Here is a 12225-nt window from a genome sequence, read left to right on the forward strand (position 1 = left end):
GGGGTAACTGTGGACAATCATCTGTCATTTTCTTCACACAATGCTAACTTTACTTGCTCTTGTCGATTTTCTTCTTTACAACATTAAAACAATCCGCCTATTTCGTACCTGTACCCTCCCACTGTACCCCCCCCCCCCCTCCCCCCTGCTTGCCTAGTCCCACCATCTCACAGGGATTGAGGTAGACATTCATCCAGACTATTTTTCTGTTCTGGCACCTAGGTGGTGGAATGAACTTCTTCTGGATGTCTTCTAGATGTCTGTCCGTCTTTGAAAACCTTTAATTTTCTCCAATAATTGGACTTATCCCCCCGTCCCGCCTTAAAAAAAAAAAAAAAAAATTCCAACTATGTTTGACTGAAGGCACTTAGTAAGTGACCTAGTCACCCAGTGTAAGTATCTATCCAATGACGGATACTTCAAAGCACTTTTTTTGTAAGACGCTCTGCCAAATTCCTAAATGTAAATCTTTAGGATGCGAATGCATAATCTCTCTTCATTCTCTTTGATGTTTTATTAATAGTTGACTTGTTTATTGAAATCATTTGAGAGTGAAATGTTAGGTTAGGGTTATAGTTAGGGTTACAGCCTAAATTTTGTCTCAGGCTTTGTTTGATTTTAATTTCTTGAATGAATCATTATTATATGTGAACTTGAAATGAACATTAAAAGTGCTATTTTTGGACAGGCGTGCTTTTCAGCCAACGAGAGTGCCCATTCCCAGACAGGCAACCAATGGGAACGGACAAAGTCTGGTCTCTCATGGCAACGGAGGCGGAACTTCTCACGCTGGATATACTCCGCATACAGGAAAACCTTTTCCACTTCAGTCCCGCCTCTTGGATTATGTTATTGGCTATTGTGTCCGACTCTCAGTATTGTGATTGGCTGATACAATTCAGAGTGTGAAAAGCTATCCAATCGCAATGTACGGAGGCGGGATTTGTGGGTTAGGGAAAATAACGTTGGAAAAGCTTCCCATAAAGGCGAACGGTGAGCGTTACCGCCTCGGTTAAATGTCTTCAACACAGAAATTGCTCAAATAAACCGGTCAAATAGCAAACTAAACGATTATCTAGCTCACAGGCAAGGTAAGAGGTATTTTATTTTCTGTAAACCTCTATTTGTTTTCTGGCTTGTATTTTTTATATAGTTGCTAGCCTTGGAAAAGCGCTGGAATGCTAACAGGTAAACTGTGACGGGTGTGTTCCAAATGCTCTCTTTAGTCTATATACAAGTGCACTTCAGAGCACGCGCGATAACAGTGTACGCACCCTATATAGTGCGCTAGATGACCAAATCTTTGGCGTTTAGGATGCGATCTGTGGAAATGTCTGTTTTAGCCAGGAGAAACGAGTGGAAATTGTGTTCAGGGTCAAATATGAGGATTAAAATTGAGATTATTTTGACTTAGAGTTTTTCTAAGTGCTTCTTTGTGAATATCCGGACTGATTCAAGGCTCAAACAGTGATGAGTAAGGATCAATTTAGCTGGCATGCTGAGATTTATGTTAGCTAGGTTAAGTTAACCTGACTAGCTTCACCACTTTAACCAGGCATCTTGGTAAAATAACAGTCAAGATACACATCTCATCTTTAAGCTCATGATGATAAATAATATTCATTATTATAATAAGAAAAAGCAAATATGTTGGAAAATGTAGGAAAAAAAAACAATACCGTTATTTCTACATTATGGCTTTAGATATGAGTAAATTATGTACATTTATATGATATAATATTAATATGATGTTTTTTTTAAAATAATTATAATGTTTGTGATGTTTCTCTCCGGTGAAACCTGAACTGAATATAGTATGAATGTTTTTAATATTTTTATTTGGTATTCACATGCAGAAAAGGTGGCAATGCAAGCAGATTTGTTTATCTTATCTACATCCAGAAAATTTACATAAAATGCTAACTCTTTTTCATTCTGATCTCGGTTAAAAAAAAACAACAACTTCTATTTGCATGTGTTTACGAGACTGATAAAGAAATCTCAGCTTTAGGTTGGTTTTAGAGGTTATTAAAAGTCAGACACTAGCTATAAAAGTGTTGGTGCTCTGTGTAGAATAGTGCACAAGTAGATGATCTGAGATTTACTGTAACTTTGTTCCTTGAGTTATCTCCTACAGCACAGGTGCTACAATAACGGACTGTAGGGAGTAAAAACGCCATGCTTGGATCCGATTGTTATGCGCTTTCATTTAATTATTAAGTGTTTTATTTAAAACCACACTGGGCATCTTGAAATCTTGAATGTTGTTTTGGTTTAAGGCGAAGGGCAGGATTTTTATTTTGCTTGTAAAAATAATTTTAAAAATGTAAAAAAAAAAAAAGATTGCAAAATTTAGTTTAGGCAGAGTCATGATCAGCTAGTAACTTTTAGTTCATTCATTATTATCAAGGACAACATGATGTAAATGCTACATGCTAACAATAATAAGTAATTTGAAAGTACTCTCTGTCTATCTTTTGTATTAGAGATTGGGAGAAAAAAATCTATTCAGTTATGAATCGCGATTCTTTTCTGTGGTAATTCATGCCACACTGACTCCAGAATCGATAAAATAAAAATACACACGTGTGTGTGTGTGTGTGTGTGTGTGGATATAAACGATCCTGTACCGAGTGCAGAAGCTTCCGATGGCGCAACAGAAACATATTTTTGTGGTGGTACATCATGGTGTTAAAAACCTCTGATCTAGCTTTTCCCCTAAACTCTATTAGCGATTTAGTCTCATTACACGCACGCTTGCATCAGTAAATTAGTCGACAATTGTGTGCGTTCAAATGTTAGCAGCAGTGTTATTGTCCATGTTCCCAAGTGCACGTTAGTCCTTAATTTATGGAGAAAACAGGAAATGTGCAACATATAAGCTTAATTAACAACAGAAACATCAGTCAGTTGTTATTTTAGGGCATGAAGGTCAGGTGTTCTGGAACAGTTCCTGCAAGAACATTATTATTTCGAGTCCATTTGCAAAACCCAATATCCAAAACCCAATTAAGCTCCATGATAAAACTGTCTCTTGTGAAGACCATCCAGGAAAGCAAGATCAAAATTTTTAGTTACCAGCCGCCGAAACCACCAATTAACAAACAGCACCTCAGATTAGAGCCGCTATGAAGCTTTACAGATCATAAGTGGCAGTTATATCTCTATCAACTTTTCAAAGGAGATTATTGTGTATTTTGGATAAACGCCTTCAGATTGTTTTACAGTGTAGAAAGAAATAAAAATCAGGAACGACTATGGAGTAACACAAAGAGGAAGTGATGTCTGTGTTAGTGTCCTAAATGGAGAAACTTTGTCTCTTTTTTTTGTCAATTGACATGTCCTCAGCATGGAGCAGGCGTACAGTTTAAAGTACAGGTCGTCCCCGACTTACGAACGAGTTCCGTTCCAGAAGCATGTTCGTAAGTTGGATTTGTTCTTAAGTATGAAAAAAGGTAGTCTTGTACGCCTTTGACACGGATATACAATGTAAATCATACCGATCTACTTGACTAAATCTCCGCCCCCTTTTTTTCCCCACACATCATGTGGCCAAAAACTGTAACTGCGCCTAAGGAAATTAATCTCACAGCGAAATGGAACAGTGTTGTGTCTGTGCCTTTAAATCGTGAGGGGAATCCCGGACGCCATTTTGTCTCAGAGTTGTTTTTTTACTGTATTCGACTGTGAACTCTGTTTTGTTGAGAATTTTTTGGAGTTAAGATTATTCACCATCAGGACAGATTTACAGAACATCTTCATAGGAAGCTGTAAAAGTCGGGGACTTACTGTACACTGTGGAACATGAAAAAAAGGGACACGATCTGCTTTGTGACACTATTAGTTAAGGCCCTTGGTTACTGATGAAAAGGTTTGGGGTTCAAGCCCCAGCTCTTGCACCAGATCAATCTATGATCTTCTGAACTCACACTTTCTAACAAGTGAGGAAAATAATTTCACTGTGCTGAAGCGTATATGTGACAAATAAAAGCTGCGTCTTCTGCCTTCGGAAGCGTGGATTTGGGCTGGCTGAGTTCTTCTCTAATATGTCCTGCAACTAAACAACTTTCCTGTTTCCTCACATGAGTTGTCATATTTCAGTTCTGATCGTACATTTCACTTCAGAGATTATGTGAGGTAAAGGACGTAAGATGGTTCATGTGTGGTTCTGCCAGCTTTCAGGTCGTTTTGTGAATTTTTTGAGTCTTGCCTGCTCAGAGAAAGGTTAAATCTTTAGGTTAGATCTTTAGGTTAGATCTTTTATCCTGCGTGTTATTAGATCTCGTTACAGCTACAGCTCTAACGTTCTTACATCGGTGTGTTGTGGCTTCCAGAGAAACAGGGAGAAGTTCTTTTGTGTGTGCGCGTGTGTGCGCGCGCGTGCATGTGTTTCATTGATTTACATTTCATCATGATGTTTTTACACGTTGCTGATATGAGAAGTGTAAGAGGATGTTCGGATGTTTTAAGGATAAGATAGGTGATAGGCGACACCTCTTCCTTATAAACCAGACACATTGAAAGATTAAAGACTCATAAATACTGAAGCTTCAGGATGTTTTTGTTTTTTTTCCTCCCCCCCTGTGACACTAGAACATTTATTCCCTCACACTGGTTTATTATGTATTTAATTTGATCATTTCTGAGCACACTGTTATGCAGCTGATAAACCCAGAGATCAAATCTGTGTTTAGTCTGTTAACACCAGTTTTTTGTTTTCTGTCTCTTCCACACACACACACTTGCTCAGGTTTATACGAGGATCTGGAGGTTTGTACAATAAGCTCCACATGTCCGCAATTATGCCGATCACATGATGACACGAGGGCTACGGTCTCATCTGACTTTTTAAGAGTTCATGTCACCGTCAGATCCGTAGCTGATTTCGATTAGTGCTGTTTTTGTCCCAAACAATAATTCTTTATAAAGAGGTCAAGTTTTTATGTTTTTATGCCTCTGGTGCAGATTGTTTTAGAGGTCTGTCCTGGATCGTATACGTTTATCAGTTTAAAATTTATAGCACTTCTAATGTTGGGCATAAACAGTGGTTTACAGAATTTAAAAATGTATGGAAATAGATTAGAATATGTACAGGGGATAAAAGTGAAGACTATAGTTATAAGACAGTGCTGAGCATAAAAACTCCCTGAGATGGAAATAGGAAGGAACCCTGAACAGGGAACACATCCTCATCTGGGTGATAACAGATAGCAGGGATTGATCTGAAGTCATACTGTGTGTTAGGAGGATGGAAGTTTAGTATAACAGGAGATGTGTTTAAGTTAATATGGAGTCCATGTTTGTTATTGAAGGCTCCGGTTCAAAAAACTATTTGGGAGTTTCTGTGATTGTCACATGGGGGTCTCTGGCTCGCTGTAGAGGATGGGCCTGACTGCGATGCATGTGGTGACTGGGGACGGTACCACTTAACCATGAAAAAGGTCTTGGACTCGGCTTATGCAGACAGCTGTTTCTTTCTTTCTTTCAGTCTTTATTTATACAGTAACTAGATGAGGCCTGACTTTGTTTGTGTGGAATTTAATCGCACAGTCAAAAGCGTGTTTTTTAAAAACATTTACAGCGCCATCTGTCGGATTTTGGAATGAACTAAAACTTTTACCATGTTACAGTGAAGTGCGCGGAATGAAGGCTGAAACAAAGCTTATATTTTACCTCAAGCTCGGCCAGATACACCTGCGAAACCCCCATTAAAATTTATCAGTAGTTTATACGTGATGTGTGAACAAATAAACAGACAGACAGAAATTCCAAAAAACACCACAAATCATTTTTTTTTTTTACGAATAACTTTAATGTACAGGTATGCTAATTTCACAGTTTTATTATATGTATAAAAGATTATTTATTTATTTATTTAGGGAGGCTGTTTTGTGTCTAATGTTTTTGTGTACTTCTTGCTTGCATCAAGGGCGGCACTCAATTTCGTTATACTTAATGACTATAAAGCTTCTGTTCTGTTCTGATCTCTGATGACGTGCGACTGCAGTCACTCAATAGTTCAGGACTGAAATTCCCACAAACAGTTTTTGTACCTAAAATTTTAGTCTTTAACTATTGATCAATGTGTCCATGTGACTGTCTGAGATGGAGTTGTTAAATATTTATGTGTTTACATGCAGTTTAATGGGCAGCGAACGGATTCCAGTGAGAAACGGATCCAAACAGGGTCAAGGTCACAGCAAGGTCAAACGTCTGACTCCTTTTCCGTCAAAAATTTCCGATGTTCTGTCCATCAAACGAGTTGTTAAACGGTTCATATTGATTCATTGTCGTCGTGACCAGGAGATGAACAGATCCAAATGAGAAAATCGATCCCGACGGTGAACATCAATAGCACATCAATTTTGAACCATTGACGCCATCTTGCTCAACTCGCTTCCATTTCCGATCAGTGCGGAAATTTGCTAAAGGATTATTTCTGTTTGAGCGGAAAGGGTGGGGTTAAGTCATGTGACTTGTTCATTATTCAAATTTCATATTTTTTTTTTTTTTGCCTCATTTCAGAATGAACACAGCTTATGAGAAGCATGTTTCAGAATGTCTCTTGTGTCTGGACAAACAAATAAACAAATTTCTAAGAAAATCTTTATGGAAATGAACGTTATTTCTTAATGAAAGTTAAAACTGAGAAAAAAAGAAACTCCTGAACTTGTGTGTGTGTTTGCTTGACGTGACCAGGCCAAGAGGAAGTGTCCACGATCCTTTCTGGTCGATGAGTAACCTTAACAGAATTTGCACAAAATCTTCACTACGTATGGACAGTTTATAGCATGATGACTGCGCGGTGGCTCTGCTCTTTATATAACGTAGTTACAGCCTTTCAGACGTTACGTGTAATGTGTAACATCACACACCTAAAACAATCTGATTCCAGGAAAGTCACACTGAATCTCACACAAACACCACACACACACACAAACACTGTTTATAGTTACTAAGTGAATGATGTGTAGTAGTGTAAACGAGCACGCAGGGTGTCTCAGACGTTTCTCTACAAAGGAAAGTTGTTACGTTTAATGTTAACAGGAACATCTGTGAGGTAGGTTTGGTCTCTTTCTTACACACAAGAGATAAACGATTATACTTTCAAATCTTTTTGTTGTTTTTTTTCTTGAAAATAATAACTAGTGCTGCCAGTCTGTATTTAGGCAACCTACCGGCGGATCCTCAAATACGAAAAATCAACAAGCTTAAAGCCTTACCCGCCTGAGCCACCACTCCCACATCTTACATCTAAAGTAAGTTTTTGTGAATTTTCTTTTTAGCCTTTTAGGTAGTTTGAGCACACAACTTTGGTTTTATCCAAGCTTCCATCTAGAAGCTTTTCACAATGAAACTTGCCGTGCAGCAAACCCCAAAGTCTTATTATCTGCGTTAAACGTGCCGTTATCACACACACAGTCAGGTATCCGAGCTGTGATTATGGAAAGTCATCAGAGTCAAACATGTCGAATGATTAATTTGTACTTTATAAATATATTTATTTATATTTATAAATTATACTTTTAAAAAATAGTAAAACAGTGAAACAAAAATTACAAAAAAGTAATTTTTGGATTAATCACATGTTAACATGGTAATATCGACAGCCCTAATTGCAAGGCAAACCCCATAGCTTGTTGTGTTACATAAAAGAAAGGACAAAAAAAAAAAACAGATTTGTTGTGGTGGAAAACTATCTGAAAGAAATAGAGGCTCCTCCTCGTACTATCAACCTGCGGTGGAATAAAAGCCAGAGATGCTGTTAGAGAAAGTGAATCGGCACCTCTCGACCAATCAGAATTCAGAGATTTGGCCTTAAAAATTAAGATACTATAGGCACATGCTTAGAATCTTTACAAGGCAAAGATTTTAATAAAAAAAAATACTTGTTTGTGATGATAAAGTATTTTGTGAAAGTACTTTTTAAACATTAATGAGAAACAACATTTAGACCACACACACTAGGGCTGTCTTTTTATCCCACAATTTGGAGGTAAATAAAGGCTATTTCACACTGCCCCAATAAACTGACATAATGGCTTAAGCATGCAATGACAACAAAAATGGAATGAATTATGAGAAATTATCACGTTATTATTGTAGAACAGATGCATTACTCACTTTTTAAAACATTAACGCCATGTAACATGCTTAATATATATGCACTGCTTCCACTTATTTTTTTGTCGTCCTGGTGTCAAGTTTGCTTCTCAAAGTGCGGTAGGAAATTAACTTTGACGTGCACTGCACGCGCAAGCTGCACGCTGATTGGCTGTTGTCATATTGTTCTGCTGTGTGATTGACTCTTAGATTAATTTATATCAAGCAAAAAATGTCTAGAGCTTATCATCGTTATTAAAATAAAATAAATCGTGATTCGATATGATATCGTTTATTGGCCGAGCCCTAACTAGAGGTGAATCAGAAACAAACTGGTGAGGTGAGAAATAAACAAATCTGCAAAACAAAAAAATATATAATCTCATATAATATAAAAAATATAATTTTAGCAAATCAGAATATATTGCATATAATTTTTTATAATATTTATAGCATATATCATGTATATGTTATAATTATAACATTTATCTAGACTTAAAATAAAATTGCAACAAACCAAATATGAAACTATTAAGCTTATTAAACTGTTAAATTTAAGCAAAGATTCTTGTTCTTCTATTGACGGATAATTTTGCAAGTTTTAGTGATTTATTTAATAAAAAAAGCAAACTTTAATTAGAAATAATCTTGTATTTTGTTTGTTGAGAACTTGTTTAAAGAAACTATACATGGGTTCGGGTAGATTCTCTTCATTTCAATATTTCACTCAGTAATATGTCATTTTTTTGCAGTGAAGAAAAAAAGATTTAATAAACAAATTAAACAAATTTCTAAGGAAATCTTTATGGAAATTAACTTTATTGCTTGCTTAATGAAAGCTGAAACTGAGAAAGAAAGAAACTCCTGAACTGTGTGTGTGTTTTCTCTGTGCACATGCGCTGGTGAAAAGTGACGGGGTGGTGTCTACTCACAAGTTTTTAGGGACAATAAGCTAATAACAGAATGTTGCTTTAGTTTAAAGTAAGACTGGATGTGTGCGCGCGCATGTGTGTGTGTGTAGGGTTGAGGCCCGTTGCAGCTGCTGAAGGTTGTAGTTTCTGTAATTATCACGTCTCTGACAGGTCTCTCCACAACCTCTCATTAAGGTGGGACAGAGACAGGCGGAGAGAAGAGCGGAGACGGCCATGTCGTTGCTCGAGGCCCCAAATCTGAGCCGAGAGGCCAAATCAGGGGGCGAGGGGCAAATATCCATACATGCTCCGTTCCCTGTAGGGCCGGGCAGAAATCTTATTCTCTATTTTTTCATTCATGATTTTAGGCTGGCTCGCCGTGCACGATGTTTATCACTTTAGTAATTTTTATAAACAATATAAACACAATCAGCAAGTTATTTAATAATAATAAATAAAAAAAAGAAAAAAAAAAGAAATTCACAGATCAGTCAGGCGGTGACCGGATTTGGCCTGTTTTTCAGCTTGGTCTATCTTTCTCCATCACACGAATAGTTCGAATCCCTTCGAACTCTAAGTGACGAGCGGGTGCTCGCTGCGTCTCTCTCTCGCACTTATGTCTGTTGTTGATACACCAGCCAATCATGTGTGTGCTTGTGCGCTTAATTCCCGCCTCCTCATGCTGTGCGTGTTTGAAGCAGTTTAAGAAGCTTGTGTCTCAGAGGAAGCGTGTCAGAGCCTTCACTCTCCCTCAGGACCCTGGATTTTCAGTTGGATTTTATTAGTCCGCAGCAAGTCCCCCTGTGTGGTTTTGGAGAAAATGTAAAACCTATTCAGTTTTGCTTTATAAGTGTTAGATTAAAATTCTGATATAAGATGACTCCTCAGTGACGCGCTGCTTGTTCCTTTAACCTGAATTAACTAGAATTAAAGGAGAGCATCCACAAGATTGCGTCTCTCGGTCTCTCTCCCTCTCTCTCTCACACACACATTTTAGTGTCCCTGGACCACCTAATCACCCCCCACACCACCCCCACTCCGCCGCCCGGTCTGAGAGCCGCTGCTCTATAGCCTGTAGCTCTTCATCCGCATGGGTGGTGTGTTTTGCTGAGAGATATTTCTGGTGAATTACAGACGTTCCCTCTAAGTCAGATTTATGTCCCGTCCTTTGTTGTTGTTGTTTTTTTTTTTTTTTTTATGGAGTTCGGTCGCACTGATGTTGGGTTGTTGGATTTTTTTTTTTTCCTCCTCCCAGACTTTTTTTTTTCCCCTCTCTTTCTAACTATGCGTGTTGTCAGTAGGTGTCAGTGCTTTTATAAGTCTGTTGATGGTACTCCTTCTGTCCTCTTTTTCTGTCTGTCTCTCTGACACCATCTCTCTCTCTCTCTCTCTCTCTCTCTCTCCTCTCTCTCTCTTTTACTTATGTTATAAGCTGAACTCCACATCCTGTTCTGTGCAGCTGATCAGTACGCTGCTGTGACGTGGCAGTTGTTTTCTGCCTCTCTCTCTCTCTCTCTCTCTCTCTCTCTCTCTCTCTCTCTCTCGCATGTGCTCTCTCTCTCTGTTTTTCTCCTGCCCTTTGTCTGTCTCTCAGATCCAGGCTCTTTCTGTCTGTCTCTTGCCCTTTTTGTCTCTTGCCCTTTTTTCCCCCGTCTTTCTCTCTCACCCTGTCTCTCTTATTCTCTTTTTCTCTTTCCCTGTCTATCTTTCTTTCTCTTTTCCTGTCTCTCTCTTTCTCTCTTGACCTGTCTGTCTCTCTGACACTATCTGTCTTTTGCCATTTGTGTCTCTCTCTTTTTTGCCCTGTCTGTCTCTCTCTTGTCCCCTTTTTCTGTCTGTCTCTCTATCATGTCTCTCTCTCCCCTCTCTCTCTACTACTACTTTGTATTACTGACCGTGAAAATTACATTTTTTTTTAAATATACAATTAGCAATAAAAGGATACACAGTCAAGGCTCTTTCTCTATTTCTGTGTGTGTGTGGTCTTTTATTGTAAACGTCTGAGGTATATGATGCTCTCACTCCTCCTCTCTGTGCCCAGTCTTCTTTTAGCTTATTTAATCAGTTTTAGTACACAAGTGTTTTCTTTTTGCTTATTTTGGTCTTATCTTCAGACATCAGTGTCGTCTTTTTAGCTTATTTTTTATCATCTTTTAAGACACCACTGCCTTGTTTCATTTCTTTTAGCAGAACAGTGTCTCATTTCAAGCTCACTTTAGTGTCTTTTAGGAGACCAATGTACTAGCTTATTTTAGGACATCCTTGTTCTCTTTTTAATTTACTTTTAAGTTAAAGTTTTAGGAGACTAGTATCTTATTTCTGCCTCATGTACACCACACCAGGGTCTTCTTGTAAGCTCACTTTAGTCTCTCGTAGGACACCAGTGTCTTTTTCTTAGCTCATTGTAATCCCTTTTTAGGAGGACTAAGGTTTCTATTTACCTTATTATAGTCTCTTTTTGGATACCAGTACCTCTTTTTAACTATTTTTTTCTCGTCTTTTATGACACTAGTGTCTTTTCTTAGTTCATTGTAGTCTCTCTTAGGATGTCCAAGGTTTCTTTTTAGTTCATCTCTTTCAGGACACCAGTGCCCTTTCTTAGGTAATATTTCTCTTTTAGGACGCCAGTGTCTTCTTTTTTTTTCCTCTTTTAGTACACTGGTGTCATTTCTTAGCTCATTGTAGTTTCTTTTAGGATGTCCAATGTTTCTTTTTAGCTTTTTTTTTTTTTTGTCTCTTTCAGGACACCAGTATTTTTTATTTATTTATTTTTTTGTAGGTAATATTTCTCTTTTAGGACACCAGTGTCTTCTATTTTTTTCTCCTTTTAGGACACTAGTATCTTTTCTTAGCTCATTGTAGTCTTTTAGGATGTCCAAGGTTTCTTTTTATTAATTTTTTTCATTTCTTTTTGGATACCAGTACCTTTTTTTTAGCTATTTTCTCTCCTCTTTTGGGACACTAGTGTCTTGTGTTTAGCTTATTGTGCCTCTTGGTAGTTTATTTAAGTCTCCAGAGGCTTTTTTTTAGCTGATTTTATGCTGTTACAGGATGTCAGAGGTTTATTTTTTTCCTTTTTTGAGCTAATTTTACCCTGTTTAAGGACAGCAGTGCTGTCTATTTAGCATATTTAAGTTTCTTTGAGGACACCAGGGCTTTTTTTAACAAAGGTTTTTCCTGTATATTGTAGATGATTTTTTAAAATCTTTTT

The 12225-nt window shown here is 37.6% G+C and overlaps 1 protein-coding gene across 1 annotated transcript in view; it reads left to right on the forward strand.

The window, feature by feature from the left end:
• The first annotated feature begins 954 nt into the window (after positions 1 to 954).
• nck1b (NCK adaptor protein 1b) overlaps positions 955 to 12225 on the forward strand; it is a 74380-nt gene continuing 63109 nt past the window's right edge. The window contains exon 1 of the mRNA XM_053493983.1: positions 955 to 1091. The gene's annotated coding sequence lies outside the window, so the exon portion shown is untranslated. The remainder of the gene's footprint in view (positions 1092 to 12225) is intronic.

Source organism: Clarias gariepinus, chromosome 4 (assembly GCF_024256425.1).
Source record: "Clarias gariepinus isolate MV-2021 ecotype Netherlands chromosome 4, CGAR_prim_01v2, whole genome shotgun sequence".
Taxonomy (NCBI): Eukaryota; Metazoa; Chordata; class Actinopteri; order Siluriformes; family Clariidae; genus Clarias; species Clarias gariepinus.